The sequence below is a fragment of the Phyllobates terribilis genome, unplaced genomic scaffold (genome assembly GCF_046119375.1).
Source record: "Phyllobates terribilis strain yellow unplaced genomic scaffold, ASM4611937v1 Scaffold_488__1_contigs__length_1352022, whole genome shotgun sequence".
NCBI classification, from domain to species: Eukaryota; Metazoa; Chordata; class Amphibia; order Anura; family Dendrobatidae; genus Phyllobates; species Phyllobates terribilis.
Genome location: NW_027363248.1, coordinates 1,119,673 through 1,136,191, shown reverse-complemented (window position 1 = coordinate 1,136,191; position 16,519 = coordinate 1,119,673). Strand labels below are relative to the sequence as shown.

At 44.4% G+C, this 16,519-nt stretch overlaps 8 non-coding genes and 1 pseudogene across 8 annotated transcripts; all 9 read left to right on the top strand.

Moving 5' to 3' along the window:
* Positions 1-1,040: 1,040 nt before the first annotated feature.
* LOC141229800 (U2 spliceosomal RNA) lies at positions 1,041-1,231 on the top strand. Its single transcript, XR_012296421.1, has one exon. It is a non-coding gene; the product is annotated as a U2 spliceosomal RNA (small nuclear RNA).
* A 1,115-nt stretch (positions 1,232-2,346) lies between these two features.
* LOC141229799 (U2 spliceosomal RNA) lies at positions 2,347-2,537 on the top strand. The gene has a single exon (XR_012296420.1). It is a non-coding gene; the product is annotated as a U2 spliceosomal RNA (small nuclear RNA).
* A 1,115-nt stretch (positions 2,538-3,652) lies between these two features.
* Positions 3,653-3,744, top strand: LOC141230017 (U2 spliceosomal RNA; annotated as a pseudogene).
* A 794-nt stretch (positions 3,745-4,538) lies between these two features.
* LOC141229992 (U2 spliceosomal RNA) lies at positions 4,539-4,720 on the top strand. The gene has a single exon (XR_012296602.1). It is a non-coding gene; the product is annotated as a U2 spliceosomal RNA (small nuclear RNA).
* Positions 4,721-10,912: 6,192 nt separating this feature from the next.
* Positions 10,913-11,102, top strand: LOC141229976 (U2 spliceosomal RNA). The gene has a single exon (XR_012296587.1). It is a non-coding gene; the product is annotated as a U2 spliceosomal RNA (small nuclear RNA).
* Positions 11,103-12,217: 1,115 nt separating this feature from the next.
* On the top strand, positions 12,218-12,408 carry LOC141229798 (U2 spliceosomal RNA). The gene has a single exon (XR_012296419.1). It is a non-coding gene; the product is annotated as a U2 spliceosomal RNA (small nuclear RNA).
* Positions 12,409-13,520: 1,112 nt separating this feature from the next.
* Positions 13,521-13,711, top strand: LOC141229797 (U2 spliceosomal RNA). Its single transcript, XR_012296418.1, has one exon. It is a non-coding gene; the product is annotated as a U2 spliceosomal RNA (small nuclear RNA).
* A 1,115-nt stretch (positions 13,712-14,826) lies between these two features.
* Positions 14,827-15,017, top strand: LOC141229796 (U2 spliceosomal RNA). Its single transcript, XR_012296417.1, has one exon. It is a non-coding gene; the product is annotated as a U2 spliceosomal RNA (small nuclear RNA).
* Positions 15,018-16,132: 1,115 nt separating this feature from the next.
* On the top strand, positions 16,133-16,323 carry LOC141229795 (U2 spliceosomal RNA). The gene has a single exon (XR_012296416.1). It is a non-coding gene; the product is annotated as a U2 spliceosomal RNA (small nuclear RNA).
* The last annotated feature ends 196 nt before the right edge of the window (positions 16,324-16,519 follow it).

Genomic DNA, 16,519 nt, shown 5'->3' with positions numbered 1-16,519 from the left:
GGGATGGACTCTTTGGCTTTGCTTTTCTTCTCCTCATTGGATTTTTCATGTTCAAAGTTGCAGAAGCCAGATTACAAGCTCATTTTGGTTCAACTTCAGCAACTGTGCATTGCATTGCCATGTAATGTGATGCAATGCTATCTTTCTAGCTCTCCCTTTTTACTTCCTTTTGGATAAACAGACATATTAGGCAAGCATTTTGGAGCTTTCACCTAAATAACTACAGGTGGTGAGATAAGCTGCACAATATAATTGACCTTTCAGTATATTGTTGCACACACACCATCTATTTAGCAAATGCCCTTGTTATCAACAGCAGCCTTTTAAACTCACCTGAGCTAACAGGTATGTGCGCTGGTTACTCTGCTGCGCTTAAAATTTCTTTTTTGGTTTGCTACAATGCCTTTTCTGAAACGTTGTCTCCTTCTGCTGGAACACTGACTTCTTTCATTTAATGCCTGCAGACTATAAAAGAGAACCCAACCCAAAAAGTTTGGTTGATTAGTCTGTGGCATTCTGTTAAACTGTTGCTTATGGCGGTCTCTGTGAGCTTCTCAGCGACATTCAGCCAGCCAGGTATCCTGCCTGCAGTAGATGGAATGTGGCAATGGAACGCTGGCTGCGCGTGTCATAATAGGCTCTGAGCCTTTATATACCTGTGCACAGCAGCAGCCACCTTCAGTCTGCTGCTGGACAGCCAGCAGCAGCAGCAGCAGGAGAGGTATGTAATCAGGAGCCCTCCTGCTAAGGGTAGACAGCTGCTCGTTCCACCCCACCCCCCGCCTTAATTGGTTCTCCTCCCTTCCAACGGTGTTGAGGCGGGTGGGAACAGCAGGGGGTGAAGGTGCTGTGTTTAAAGAGGTGGAGTTATGCAGATCTAAAACGCGTGGATTGCAGCAGCAGCAAGCCGAAAAGTGCAGGCATGTAAGGGATCTAGAGGTTGACAACATGTCTTCTTAACGGGAGTCCAGGAGCTCATCTCCACAAATGGACTTTTCAGGATCCTTGGGTGGCTCCGTAGTTTGAAACCAATTCTGGTTATCGCTTCTCGGCCTTTTGGCTAAGATCAAGTGTAGTATCTGTTCTTATCAGTTTAATATCTGATACGTCCCCTATCTGGGGACCATATATTAAATGGATTTTTAGAACAGGGAGATGGAAAAAGAGCTTGCTCTGTCCACTCCACGCATTGACCTGGTATTGCAGTATCTCCAGGACCGGTGCACCCCTTCTTTAATGCAGTTTCTAAAATCAGAAAGAATTGAATTCAATGTTTTTTGTTCATTTTGCTTGTTTGTCGGATTTTGGGATGGACTCTTTGGCTTTGCTTTTCTTCTCCTCATTGGATTTTTCATGTTCAAAGTTGCAGAAGCCAGATTACAAGCTCATTTTGGTTCAACTTCAGCAACTGTGCATTGCATTGCCATGTAATGTGATGCAATGCTATCTTTCTAGCTCTCCCTTTTTACTTCCTTTTGGATAAACAGACATATTAGGCAAGCATTTTGGAGCTTTCACCTAAATAACTACAGGTGGTGAGATAAGCTGCACAATATAATTGACCTTTCAGTATATTGTTGCACACACACCATCTATTTAGCAAATGCCCTTGTTATCAACAGCAGCCTTTTAAACTCACCTGAGCTAACAGGTATGTGCGCTGGTTACTCTGCTGCGCTTAAAATTTCTTTTTTGGTTTGCTACAATGCCTTTTCTGAAACGTTGTCTCCTTCTGCTGGAACACTGACTTCTTTCATTTAATGCCTGCAGACTATAAAAGAGAACCCAACCCAAAAAGTTTGGTTGATTAGTCTGTGGCATTCTGTTAAACTGTTGCTTATGGCGGTCTCTGTGAGCTTCTCAGCGACATTCAGCCAGCCAGGTATCCTGCCTGCAGTAGATGGAATGTGGCAATGGAACGCTGGCTGCGCGTGTCATAATAGGCTCTGAGCCTTTATATACCTGTGCACAGCAGCAGCCACCTTCAGTCTGCTGCTGGACAGCCAGCAGCAGCAGCAGCAGGAGAGGTATGTAATCAGGAGCCCTCCTGCTAAGGGTAGACAGCTGCTCGTTCCACCCCACCCCCCGCCTTAATTGGTTCTCCTCCCTTCCAACGGTGTTGAGGCGGGTGGGAACAGCAGGGGGTGAAGGTGCTGTGTTTAAAGAGGTGGAGTTATGCAGATCTAAAACGCGTGGATTGCAGCAGCAGCAAGCCGAAAAGTGCAGGCATGTAAGGGATCTAGAGGTTGACAACATGTCTTCTTAACGGGAGTCCAGGAGCTCATCTCCACAAATGGACTTTTCAGGATCCTTGGGTGGCTCCGTAGTTTGAAACCAATTCTGGTTATCGCTTCTCGGCCTTTTGGCTAAGATCAAGTGTAGTATCTGTTCTTATCAGTTTAATATCTGATACGTCCCCTATCTGGGGACCATATATTAAATGGATTTTTAGAACAGGGAGATGGAAAAAGAGCTTGCTCTGTCCACTCCACGCATTGACCTGGTATTGCAGTATCTCCAGGACCGGTGCACCCCTTCTTTAATGCAGTTTCTAAAATCTGAAAGAATTGAATTCAATGTTTTTTGTTCATTTTGCTTGTTTGTCGGATTTTGGGATGGACTCTTTGGCTTTGCTTTTCTTCTCCTCATTGGATTTTTCATGTTCAAAGTTGCAGAAGCCAGATTACAAGCTCATTTTGGTTCAACTTCAGCAACTGTGCATTGCATTGCCATGTAATGTGATGCAATGCTATCTTTCTAGCTCTCCCTTTTTACTTCCTTTTGGATAAACAGACATATTAGGCAAGCATTTTGGAGCTTTCACCTAAATAACTACAGGTGGTGAGATAAGCTGCACAATATAATTGACCTTTCAGTATATTGTTGCACACACACCATCTATTTAGCAAATGCCCTTGTTATCAACAGCAGCCTTTTAAACTCACCTGAGCTAACAGGTATGTGCGCTGGTTACTCTGCTGCGCTTAAAATTTATTTTTTGGTTTGCTACAATGCCTTTTCTGAAACGTTGTCTCCTTCTGCTGGAACACTGACTTCTTTCATTTAATGCCTGCAGACTATAAAAGAGAACCCAACCCAAAAAGTTTGGTTGATTAGTCTGTGGCATTCTGTTAAACTGTTGCTTATGGCGGTCTCTGTGAGCTTCTCAGCGACATTCAGCCAGCCAGGTATCCTGCCTGCAGTAGATGGAATGTGGCAATGGAACGCTGGCTGCGCGTGTCATAATAGGCTCTGAGCCTTTATATACCTGTGCACAGCAGCAGCCACCTTCAGTCTGCTGCTGGACAGCCAGCAGCAGCAGCAGCAGGAGAGGTATGTAATCAGGAGCCCTCCTGCTAAGGGTAGACAGCTGCTCGTTCCACCCCACCCCCCGCCTTAATTGGTTCTCCTCCCTTCCAACGGTGTTGAGGCGGGTGGGAACAGCAGGGGGTGAAGGTGCTGTGTTTAAAGAGGTGGAGTTATGCAGATCTAAAACGCGTGGATTGCAGCAGCAGCAAGCCGAAAAGTGCAGGCATGTAAGGGATCTAGAGGTTGACAACATGTCTTCTTAACGGGAGTCCAGGAGCTCATCTCCACAAATGGACTTTTCAGGATCCTTGGGTGGCTCCGTAGTTTGAAACCAATTCTGGTTATCGCTTCTCGGCCTTTTGGCTAAGATCAAGTGTAGTATCTTTTGAAAAGGCGGTTTTGGATGTTGGCCGCCCTAGTAGATTGATACATTATGCACACTGGGGTTTAGGCGCTTGTTAGTACGCCAGGTGGCTAATATAGTCATCTGGTGGAAAGCTTGGCCCCCCAGGATCGACGCCATTGGGCCGGGGAAGATCGAAAGCCCGAAGTGTGAAGTGCCCCAGGAGTGGTGACCCTGGGGTGCCTTAACTCACTGGGATTGGGAACCCCACTTGAGTTTATGGCACATTTGCACAAGCACTTCAAATTTTCTTTCTTCGCACACACCCTTATTCCGGGCCTTCTGGCCTTAGGATGGGGAATTTTTCAATTCCCGGTCGAAGGTCCGGGCAGTATTATACTGTGAAACCTTCACTATTAATTTAATTTCTTTGTCACTGTGTGTCCACTTATTCACGTGTGTCACGTCCTACTAGGATTTTGTCGGGATGCGGTTCCCTTACGGGTTCCTCTCTTGGCAGGTCTAGGGGGGGAGTGTGTGGCCATCAGGTTCCGCTCCCCCCTGAACCCCCCTGGCTCTCCTCTTTCGGGAGGAGAGCGTTGTTGGCTCCCCTCTTCCGGGAGGAGAGCACAGTCTTTGGCTCCCAGTGCCTTGCTCGGGTGAGAACTCGGGCAGGTGCTGGGGGTAAGATTGGGTCGCCTCTGGCTTCGGCTGGAGGTGGCTTTTTGTCCCTGTTCCTCGCTGTGGCCTTTTGGCTCGGAGGGACGGGGAATGGTTTGGGGGACCCTTCTCCTTTTGGAGAGGGTTTCAAGAAGACCAGCATCCTAGTGCACTTTTTTTGTGGCACTTGTCACTTTTTTAAGCGCACTCGGGTTTTGTACACGAATTCGGGCTTTCGAAAAAAAAAAAAAAAAATCTGTTCTTATCAGTTTAATATCTGATACGTCCCCTATCTGGGGACCATATATTAAATGGATTTTTAGAACAGGGAGATGGAAAAAGAGCTTGCTCTGTCCACTCCACGCATTGACCTGGTATTGCAGTATCTCCAGGACCGGTGCACCCCTTCTTTAATGCAGTTTCTAAAATCAGAAAGAATTGAATTCAATGTTTTTTGTTCATTTTGCTTGTTTGTCGGATTTTGGGATGGACTCTTTGGCTTTGCTTTTCTTCTCCTCATTGGATTTTTCATGTTCAAAGTTGCAGAAGCCAGATTACAAGCTCATTTTGGTTCAACTTCAGCAACTGTGCATTGCATTGCCATGTAATGTGATGCAATGCTATCTTTCTAGCTCTCCCTTTTTACTTCCTTTTGGATAAACAGACATATTAGGCAAGCATTTTGGAGCTTTCACCTAAATAACTACAGGTGGTGAGATAAGCTGCACAATATAATTGACCTTTCAGTATATTGTTGCACACACACCATCTATTTAGCAAATGCCCTTGTTATCAACAGCAGCCTTTTAAACTCACCTGAGCTAACAGGTATGTGCGCTGGTTACTCTGCTGCGCTTAAAATTTCTTTTTTGGTTTGCTACAATGCCTTTTCTGAAACGTTGTCTCCTTCTGCTGGAACACTGACTTCTTTCATTTAATGCCTGCAGACTATAAAAGAGAACCCAACCCAAAAAGTTTGGTTGATTAGTCTGTGGCATTCTGTTAAACTGTTGCTTATGGCGGTCTCTGTGAGCTTCTCAGCGACATTCAGCCAGCCAGGTATCCTGCCTGCAGTAGATGGAATGTGGCAATGGAACGCTGGCTGCGCGTGTCATAATAGGCTCTGAGCCTTTATATACCTGTGCACAGCAGCAGCCACCTTCAGTCTGCTGCTGGACAGCCAGCAGCAGCAGCAGCAGGAGAGGTATGTAATCAGGAGCCCTCCTGCTAAGGGTAGACAGCTGCTCGTTCCACCCCACCCCCCGCCTTAATTGGTTCTCCTCCCTTCCAACGGTGTTGAGGCGGGTGGGAACAGCAGGGGGTGAAGGTGCTGTGTTTAAAGAGGTGGAGTTATGCAGATCTAAAACGCGTGGATTGCAGCAGCAGCAAGCCGAAAAGTGCAGGCATGTAAGGGATCTAGAGGTTGACAACATGTCTTCTTAACGGGAGTCCAGGAGCTCATCTCCACAAATGGACTTTTTAGGATCCTTGGGTGGCTCCGTAGTTTGAAACCAATTCTGGTTATCGCTTCTCGGCCTTTTGGCTCAGATCTGTAATGGGTCTAGTCATTTGGCTCTCTGTGCGTTAACTCTTGGCCCTGTGGCATCGCCATTTTATGGCTTAAGCCACTTGCTGCTATAAGGAGTTGGCCAGTAGACACGACTAGCGATAATGGGACGCATTCGATACGCTGGGCCCGGTGAGGCTCGAGTGAAGTTTGGAATCCAGATTGATGTGGAAGAAGGCAAAGAAGGAATCTTTACCCTCAGCTTCGTGGTGAAGGAGATTTTGTTTGGACTCCTTGAAGTGAAGAAGGAAGAAATCTTGTGCCTCCAGCAATTCAAAAGCAAGTATAATCTTGTATTTACTTCTATGGCTGTTTGCAACAATTTCTATGATTGTTTGAAAAAGAATCTGGACAATCAATATTTGGATGGGCTGACTTTTGTCATCTTGTATTGCTCCAAAGAGGTACCTCTGACTGTTTTCATGTACAACCCACATGTGGACTTGGCTTTGATTTATGCCTTTCTAAATAGGCACTGCTATATTACCAAGGTGGCAGTAAAAGTCATGAATGAGGAGGAACTATGGACCGGTAAATATCGTTTCATGGTCAAGTTCCGGGAAAGTCCTGATGAACCAGGGGGTATACATTATCCTCCATCAAATTTTTCCATTGGGAGTGAGCGGGGTTACCTGTTCTTCCCCAATGCGCCCAGGTTTTGTCGTCATTGTAGGAGGTATGGCCATACTCAGGAAGCATGCGACATCAGACAGATTATTTGCAGGAAGTGCAATGAGGTGGGTCATTCTTCCAATAATTGCAAAAATGAAATAGTCTGTAACCTCTGCGGAGAGAAGGGGCATGCCTTCAGAGACTGTATATTCCATCCTGGTTCATATGCGGGGGCAGCGGGAAGGGGAAGGAGAAGAAATGAATCTCCTGCACCCACAGCTACAACTCCGACTGCTCCAACTCCGACTGCTCCGATATCTACTCTGGCTTTCCTGGATGAGGAGGAGGCTCGGGTTGCTTTTCCAGAACTGGTTCGTGTGAATGTAAGAGGAAATATGGAGCTGGCACCTGAGCCACCGGTGCAGAGGGCCGCGTCTGTGGCTTCAGATGTCAGTGAGTCTGAGACGATAACTGATGATCGTATAGGCATGGAAGTGGCCCCGGTGGAGGATCTGGAGGCTGAAATTCCAGACATGATGGTTACATTGCAGGGGGAAGAGGAGTCTGATCTGACCAGAACACCGCATGTGGCCTGGAGCGATGTCGTTTCTGACCTTGAGGAGGAGGGAGGTCAGGGGGACTTTGACCCCCAGCGGCGGGATTATAGTTCAGATGAAGATGGAGGCGCTTCAGTGAAGAAAAAGAAGAAAACTGAGCCATCCTTTTCCCCTTTAAGTGACTGCAGTGTGAGTCCAGCCCGGGTGTACCCTACTGCATCCGATCCCCAAGATGTGTCTTTTTTGGGGGAAGGCACAAACTACGATATCTGCACGTCCAGCGTCCTACCCCCAGAAGGGTTAGGATGATGTACAGGTGGGCATGTTGTCGTGACCTGCCACATCAAATTAATAGATGGGTGCCCAAGTTGCTCTCAGCATCTTGTCGCTAAATGTTCGGCTGATTAAATCTGAGTCGAGAAGAGTGGCAATTTTGGACTACTTGAGCAACTTGGATGCGGACGTATACTGTGTCCAGGAGTGTGGGATCTCCGATCCCTTAAGTGAAAATGCATGGCCTTTAGGTCAAAGTGTGTGGTCTGGTTCTGTATGTAATAAAAATTGTGGGGTAGGTGTTTTGGTGAAGGGTTATAGTGTTAAGATAGAAAGTTACATGGTGGTGGAGGCGGGGAGGTGTGTAATATGTGAGTTAAATTGTAGGGGGTGGAGGGTTAGGGTGGTAAATATGTATGCACCAATAGATAAAGGGGAGAGGCTGGAAATTTTTGAGAAATTATGTTTTTTTTTATCTGGCAAAATGCCAATAATTTTTGTTGGAGATTTCAATTGTGTGACGGAGGGGGATAAGATGGATGTTACAGGTAAAAGACTCAAGAGTCTTGTGGCGGATTTTTCCTTACAGGATGCTGCGGAAGTTTTTTTAGGTAATCCACCTCCTGCGACCTATAAGGCCGACAGGGGAGGCATAGAGTCTAGAATAGACCGTATCTTCTTTTCTTCACAAAATGTTATTTGTAGGAATTTCCAGCAGGAAGATGTTCCCTTCTCTGACCATGTGTGTTTGAGGGCACGTCTAGAAGGTAAGATTTCCTTTGTATATGGTGGTGGCGTGTGGAAACTTAATGTGCGTTTGCTGGAAGATAATAGGATCATGCGTGATTTTAGGCGAATGTATGTTAGGTGGAGGGATAAAAAAAGTGATTTCAGGAATGTGCTTGAGTGGTGGGACTGGATGAAGAGTGAGATTGTTTTTTTCTTTAGAAAAAGGGGCAGGAGGAAAGCAGCAATGAATAGAGCAAAATTTAATGATTTAAGCTCTAGACTGGAGTGGCTGAGGAAGTTAAGGATGATTGGAGTGGATGTGGATGTTTTGATGTGTCAAGTGAAAGAAGAGATTAAGAAATATATTGAGGGTAAAGGGAAAGAAATTATTTACCGTTCTAAGATTGAACATTTGGAGAAAAATGAGAAATGCACAAGGTTTTTTTTCAAAAAAGTTTTTGGGAAGAAAGTAGATATGGATGAGGTGGTGAATGGTGATGGGGTGTGTGTGAGTGGGAAGGATGTGATGCAGGAGGTGGTGTTGTTTTATAAGGAGTTGTATGGGGAAAAATGGGTTGATGATAGGATGTTGACTGATGCTTTGGGGTGTTTAGAAGGTTGTTTGGGTGAGGATGAACGTGAAATATTGGATGATGTAATTGTGTTGGATGAAGTTAAAAAAGTGGTGATGTCTGCGAGTAAGAATAAAACACCTGGGAAGGATGGACTGCCCGTGGAGTTATATGTTAAGGAATGGGACACGATGGGAAATGACTTATTGGAGGTGTGCCAGTATATGTTCACGGAGAATATGTTGAGTGAATCTATGAGAGATGGGGTGGTGGTTTTGGTTCATAAGAAAGGTGATAAAAAGGATTTGGGGAATTGGAGGCCAATCACCCTTTTGAATGCAGACTATAAGGTGTTTAGTAAATTGTTGGCTAGCCGGATGCGGGAAGTGATTGGCGGTGTGGTGGATGAAGATCAAGTGTGTGCAGTGCCTGGGAGAAGTATGACTGAAAATTTGGTGTTGTTGCGTGATGTGATTGGGGATTGTATGAGTCGTAAGCAGAAATGTTTGTTGTTTTCGGTTGATTTTGAAAAAGCTTTTGACCGTGTGTCACATAGCTTTATGTTTAAGGTTTTGTCTAAGATGGGTTATTCCAGGAATTTTGTAAACTGTGTTAGGAGTTTGTATTGTAATGTTTCAAGTGAATTTTTGGTGAATGGGTGGTTAAGTGAGAAAGTGAGAATTAAATCAGGAGTGCGTCAGGGGTGCCCTATGTCCCCTTTTTTGTTTATTAGTGTGATTGAAGTGTTGATGTGTATGGTTAGGAAGGATAAGGTTATGAGAGGTGTGATGATTCCTGGGAGTAATGGAAAGGATGTGAGAATTCTAGGTTACATGGATGATGTAGTGATTGTGAGTGGGAATATGGCTGCGATGAGTAGGGCAAGGTTGATATTAAGTTTGTTTTGTAGTGTCTCAGCTTTTAAGGTCAATTGGACTAAGAGTTCCTTTAAATGTTTTGGTGAGAGGAATGTACGGATGGATGGTGTGAGGTGTGAGGATGGTGCAATAAAGGTGCTTGGGATTAAGTTTAATGATGATTTGAAAGGAAATGAGAGTTGGGAAGATTGTGGGGTGAGAGTGGTGCGCAAGTTGAATTTTTGGCGAATGAGAGAATTAACTCTGACTGGGAAAGTTCTGATTATTAAGGCGGTTATTTTGCCTATTTTGTTGTTTGTTGCGAATGTATATCCTGCTGCTTTTAAGAAAATTAGGAAAACTGAGAAATTCATCTTTAATTTTCTTTGGGGAAGTCGCATGGAGAAATTGAAACGGGAATATGTCTATAAGTTATGTGTAAATGGTGGTTTGGATTTTCCAAATATTGATTTCTTTTTAGGGATTAGTTACGTGAAAATGGTGGTGGTGGTTCTAGGGAAAAGTAATAAGTGTGCTTATATGATGAAGTATTCGGCTGGATGGATGCTTTATGGCTTAAAGTGGGTCAAAAGGGATGCTAGAGTGCCTGTTGCTTTTAAGTGTCCTGTATGGTATGGTTGTGTTGAGAAATTTGTAAGGAAGTATGATTTGTTGTCCGTTAACATGAGTGATTTTAGGCAAAAGAAGAAAGTCATTAGGATGGTGCGTGAGCGTGAGGTGGTATGTAATATCAATGGGTTGAGAGGGGAGGAAGTAACCGAGATGTGGAGAAAATTAAGTATAGATGGTGTGACTAACAGACAGAGAGATATCGCTTGGATGATATTGCATGACATTTTGCCTGTTAGAGATGTGCAAAAGAAGAGGGATTTAGTTAAATCTGAGGTATGCCCGAGGGATGGATGTGGTTTGAGAGAGCATGTTAGACATATGGTATGGGATTGTGATTTTGCATATGATGTATGGAAGGGTATAGGGGGACTTTGCAAGGAATTGGTGGGTGTAAAGTATGTTAATTGGAAACTTGCTATGTTTGGGATGGGTGCATGTAGTAGAATTAAGGATAGGATTTTATGGTTGTTGGTGGTGTGTGTAATTGAAAGTTTGTGGGATGCGAGGAATTTGTTAGTTTTTAAAAGGAAGAAAATGTCAGTTAATGAATGTTTGAGATTGATTCTGTCACGTATGTATGTAATATACCTCTGGGATCAGGAACGTGGAAGTATTATAGATGCTGAAGGGATCTGGAAGTTTAAAAAGTGGAGGTTTTTGGTAAAGTTTAATTAGTAGTGTATAATGTACCTGATGATAAGGTTTGGTTTTATTTTTGATTATATACCAAGTGTGATGAAAGGCTAAGTGTCAATGAAAGGCTTTTGTAAGTCGATTTGATTGAGCTTATGCTCCGGCCTATCTGATTTGGTTAAAAAAAAAAAAAAAAAAAAAAAATCTGTTCTTATCAGTTTAATATCTGATACGTCCCCTATCTGGGGACCATATATTAAATGGATTTTTAGAACAGGGAGATGGAAAAAGAGCTTGCTCTGTCCACTCCACGCATTGACCTGGTATTGCAGTATCTCCAGGACCGGTGCACCCCTTCTTTAATGCAGTTTCTAAAATCAGAAAGAATTGAATTCAATGTTTTTTGTTCATTTTGCTTGTTTGTCGGATTTTGGGATGGACTCTTTGGCTTTGCTTTTCTTCTCCTCATTGGATTTTTCATGTTCAAAGTTGCAGAAGCCAGATTACAAGCTCATTTTGGTTCAACTTCAGCAACTGTGCATTGCATTGCCATGTAATGTGATGCAATGCTATCTTTCTAGCTCTCCCTTTTTACTTCCTTTTGGATAAACAGACATATTAGGCAAGCATTTTGGAGCTTTCACCTAAATAACTACAGGTGGTGAGATAAGCTGCACAATATAATTGACCTTTCAGTATATTGTTGCACACACACCATCTATTTAGCAAATGCCCTTGTTATCAACAGCAGCCTTTTAAACTCACCTGAGCTAACAGGTATGTGCGCTGGTTACTCTGCTGCGCTTAAAATTTCTTTTTTGGTTTGCTACAATGCCTTTTCTGAAACGTTGTCTCCTTCTGCTGGAACACTGACTTCTTTCATTTAATGCCTGCAGACTATAAAAGAGAACCCAACCCAAAAAGTTTGGTTGATTAGTCTGTGGCATTCTGTTAAACTGTTGCTTATGGCGGTCTCTGTGAGCTTCTCAGCGACATTCAGCCAGCCAGGTATCCTGCCTGCAGTAGATGGAATGTGGCAATGGAACGCTGGCTGCGCGTGTAATAATAGGCTCTGAGCCTTTATATACCTGTGCACAGCAGCAGCCACCTTCAGTCTGCTGCTGGACAGCCAGCAGCAGCAGCAGCAGGAGAGGTATGTAATCAGGAGCCCTCCTGCTAAGGGTAGACAGCTGCTCGTTCCACCCCACCCCCCGCCTTAATTGGTTCTCCTCCCTTCCAACGGTGTTGAGGCGGGTGGGAACAGCAGGGGGTGAAGGTGCTGTGTTTAAAGAGGTGGAGTTATGCAGATCTAAAACGCGTGGATTGCAGCAGCAGCAAGCCGAAAAGTGCAGGCATGTAAGGGATCTAGAGGTTGACAACATGTCTTCTTAACGGGAGTCCAGGAGCTCATCTCCACAAATGGACTTTTCAGGATCCTTGAGTGGCTCCGTAGTTTGAAACCAATTCTGGTTATCGCTTCTCGGCCTTTTGGCTAAGATCAAGTGTAGTATCTGTTCTTATCAGTTTAATATCTGATACGTCCCCTATCTGGGGACCATATATTAAATGGATTTTTAGAACAGGGAGATGGAAAAAGAGCTTGCTCTGTCCACTCCACGCATTGACCTGGTATTGCAGTATCTCCAGGACCGGTGCACCCCTTCTTTAATGCAGTTTCTAAAATCAGAAAGAATTGAATTCAATGTTTTTTGTTCATTTTGCTTGTTTGTCGGATTTTGGGATGGACTCTTTGGCTTTGCTTTTCTTCTCCTCATTGGATTTTTCATGTTCAAAGTTGCAGAAGCCAGATTACAAGCTCATTTTGGTTCAACTTCAGCAACTGTGCATTGCATTGCCATGTAATGTGATGCAATGCTATCTTTCTAGCTCTCCCTTTTTACTTCCTTTTGGATAAACAGACATATTAGGCAAGCATTTTGGAGCTTTCACCTAAATAACTACAGGTGGTGAGATAAGCTGCACAATATAATTGACCTTTCAGTATATTGTTGCACACACACCATCTATTTAGCAAATGCCCTTGTTATCAACAGCAGCCTTTTAAACTCACCTGAGCTAACAGGTATGTGCGCTGGTTACTCTGCTGCGCTTAAAATTTCTTTTTTGGTTTGCTACAATGCCTTTTCTGAAACGTTGTCTCCTTCTGCTGGAACACTGACTTCTTTCATTTAATGCCTGCAGACTATAAAAGAGAACCCAACCCAAAAAGTTTGGTTGATTAGTCTGTGGCATTCTGTTAAACTGTTGCTTATGGCGGTCTCTGTGAGCTTCTCAGCGACATTCAGCCAGCCAGGTATCCTGCCTGCAGTAGATGGAATGTGGCAATGGAACGCTGGCTGCGCGTGTCATAATAGGCTCTGAGCCTTTATATACCTGTGCACAGCAGCAGCCACCTTCAGTCTGCTGCTGGACAGCCAGCAGCAGCAGCAGGAGAGGTATGTAATCAGGAGCCCTCCTGCTAAGGGTAGACAGCTGCTCGTTCCACCCCACCCCCCGCCTTAATTGGTTCTCCTCCCTTCCAACGGTGTTGAGGCGGGTGGGAACAGCAGGGGGTGAAGGTGCTGTGTTTAAAGAGGTGGAGTTATGCAGATCTAAAACGCGTGGATTGCAGCAGCAGCAAGCCGAAAAGTGCAGGCATGTAAGGGATCTAGAGGTTGACAACATGTCTTCTTAACGGGAGTCCAGGAGCTCATCTCCACAAATGGACTTTTCAGGATCCTTGGGTGGCTCCGTAGTTTGAAACCAATTCTGGTTATCGCTTCTCGGCCTTTTGGCTAAGATCAAGTGTAGTATCTGTTCTTATCAGTTTAATATCTGATACGTCCCCTATCTGGGGACCATATATTAAATGGATTTTTAGAACAGGGAGATGGAAAAAGAGCTTGCTCTGTCCACTCCACGCATTGACCTGGTATTGCAGTATCTCCAGGACCGGTGCACCCCTTCTTTAATGCAGTTTCTAAAATCAGAAAGAATTGAATTCAATGTTTTTTGTTCATTTTGCTTGTTTGTCGGATTTTGGGATGGACTCTTTGGCTTTGCTTTTCTTCTCCTCATTGGATTTTTCATGTTCAAAGTTGCAGAAGCCAGATTACAAGCTCATTTTGGTTCAACTTCAGCAACTGTGCATTGCATTGCCATGTAATGTGATGCAATGCTATCTTTCTAGCTCTCCCTTTTTACTTCCTTTTGGATAAACAGACATATTAGGCAAGCATTTTGGAGCTTTCACCTAAATAACTACAGGTGGTGAGATAAGCTGCACAATATAATTGACCTTTCAGTATATTGTTGCACACACACCATCTATTTAGCAAATGCCCTTGTTATCAACAGCAGCCTTTTAAACTCACCTGAGCTAACAGGTATGTGCGCTGGTTACTCTGCTGCGCTTAAAATTTCTTTTTTGGTTTGCTACAATGCCTTTTCTGAAACGTTGTCTCCTTCTGCTGGAACACTGACTTCTTTCATTTAATGCCTGCAGACTATAAAAGAGAACCCAACCCAAAAAGTTTGGTTGATTTGTCTGTGGCATTCTGTTAAACTGTTGCTTATGGCGGTCTCTGTGAGCTTCTCAGCGACATTCAGCCAGCCAGGTATCCTGCCTGCAGTAGATGGAATGTGGCAATGGAACGCTGGCTGCGCGTGTCATAATAGGCTCTGAGCCTTTATATACCTGTGCACAGCAGCAGCCACCTTCAGTCTGCTGCTGGACAGCCAGCAGCAGCAGCAGCAGGAGAGGTATGTAATCAGGAGCCCTCCTGCTAAGGGTAGACAGCTGCTCGTTCCACCCCACCCCCCGCCTTAATTGGTTCTCCTCCCTTCCAACGGTGTTGAGGCGGGTGGGAACAGCAGGGGGTGAAGGTGCTGTGTTTAAAGAGGTGGAGTTATGCAGATCTAAAACGCGTGGATTGCAGCAGCAGCAAGCCGAAAAGTGCAGGCATGTAAGGGATCTAGAGGTTGACAACATGTCTTCTTAACGGGAGTCCAGGAGCTCATCTCCACAAATGGACTTTTCAGGATCCTTGGGTGGCTCCGTAGTTTGAAACCAATTCTGGTTATCGCTTCTCGGCCTTTTGGCTAAGATCAAGTGTAGTATCTGTTCTTATCAGTTTAATATCTGATACGTCCCCTATCTGGGGACCATATATTAAATGGATTTTTAGAACAGGGAGATGGAAAAAGAGCTTGCTCTGTCCACTCCACGCATTGACCTGGTATTGCAGTATCTCCAGGACCGGTGCACCCCTTCTTTAATGCAGTTTCTAAAATCAGAAAGAATTGAATTCAATGTTTTTTGTTCATTTTGCTTGTTTGTCGGATTTTGGGATGGACTCTTTGGCTTTGCTTTTCTTCTCCTCATTGGATTTTTCATGTTCAAAGTTGCAGAAGCCAGATTACAAGCTCATTTTGGTTCAACTTCAGCAACTGTGCATTGCATTGCCATGTAATGTGATGCAATGCTATCTTTCTAGCTCTCCCTTTTTACTTCCTTTTGGATAAACAGACATATTAGGCAAGCATTTTGGAGCTTTCACCTAAATAACTACAGGTGGTGAGATAAGCTGCACAATATAATTGACCTTTCAGTATATTGTTGCACACACACCATCTATTTAGCAAATGCCCTTGTTATCAACAGCAGCCTTTTAAACTCACCTGAGCTAACAGGTATGTGCGCTGGTTACTCTGCTGCGCTTAAAATTTCTTTTTTGGTTTGCTACAATGCCTTTTCTGAAACGTTGTCTCCTTCTGCTGGAACACTGACTTCTTTCATTTAATGCCTGCAGACTATAAAAGAGAACCCAACCCAAAAAGTTTGGTTGATTAGTCTGTGGCATTCTGTTAAACTGTTGCTTATGGCGGTCTCTGTGAGCTTCTCAGCGACATTCAGCCAGCCAGGTATCCTGCCTGCAGTAGATGGAATGTGGCAATGGAACGCTGGCTGCGCGTGTCATAATAGGCTCTGAGCCTTTATATACCTGTGCACAGCAGCAGCCACCTTCAGTCTGCTGCTGGACAGCCAGCAGCAGCAGCAGCAGGAGAGGTATGTAATCAGGAGCCCTCCTGCTAAGGGTAGACAGCTGCTCGTTCCACCCCACCCCCCACCTTAATTGGTTCTCCTCCCTTCCAACGGTGTTGAGGCGGGTGGGAACAGCAGGGGGTGAAGGTGCTGTGTTTAAAGAGGTGGAGTTATGCAGATCTAAAACGCGTGGATTGCAGCAGCAGCAAGCCGAAAAGTGCAGGCATGTAAGGGATCTAGAGGTTGACAACATGTCTTCTTAACGGGAGTCCAGGAGCTCATCTCCACAAATGGACTTTTCAGGATCCTTGGGTGGCTCCGTAGTTTGAAACCAATTCTGGTTATCGCTTCTCGGCCTTTTGGCTAAGATCAAGTGTAGTATCTGTTCTTATCAGTTTAATATCTGATACGTCCCCTATCTGGGGACCATATATTAAATGGATTTTTAGAACAGGGAGATGGAAAAAGAGCTTGCTCTGTCCACTCCACGCATTGACCTGGTATTGCAGTATCTCCAGGACCGGTGCACCCCTTCTTTAATGCAGTTTCTAAAATCAGAAAGAATTGAATTCAATGTTTTTTGTTCATTTTGCTTGTTTGTCGGATTTTGGGATGGACTCTTTGGCTTTGCTTTTCTTCTCCTCATTGGATTTTTCATGTTCAAAGTTGCAGAAGCCAGATTACAAGCTCATTTTGGTTCAACTTCAGCAACTGTGCATTGCATTGCCAT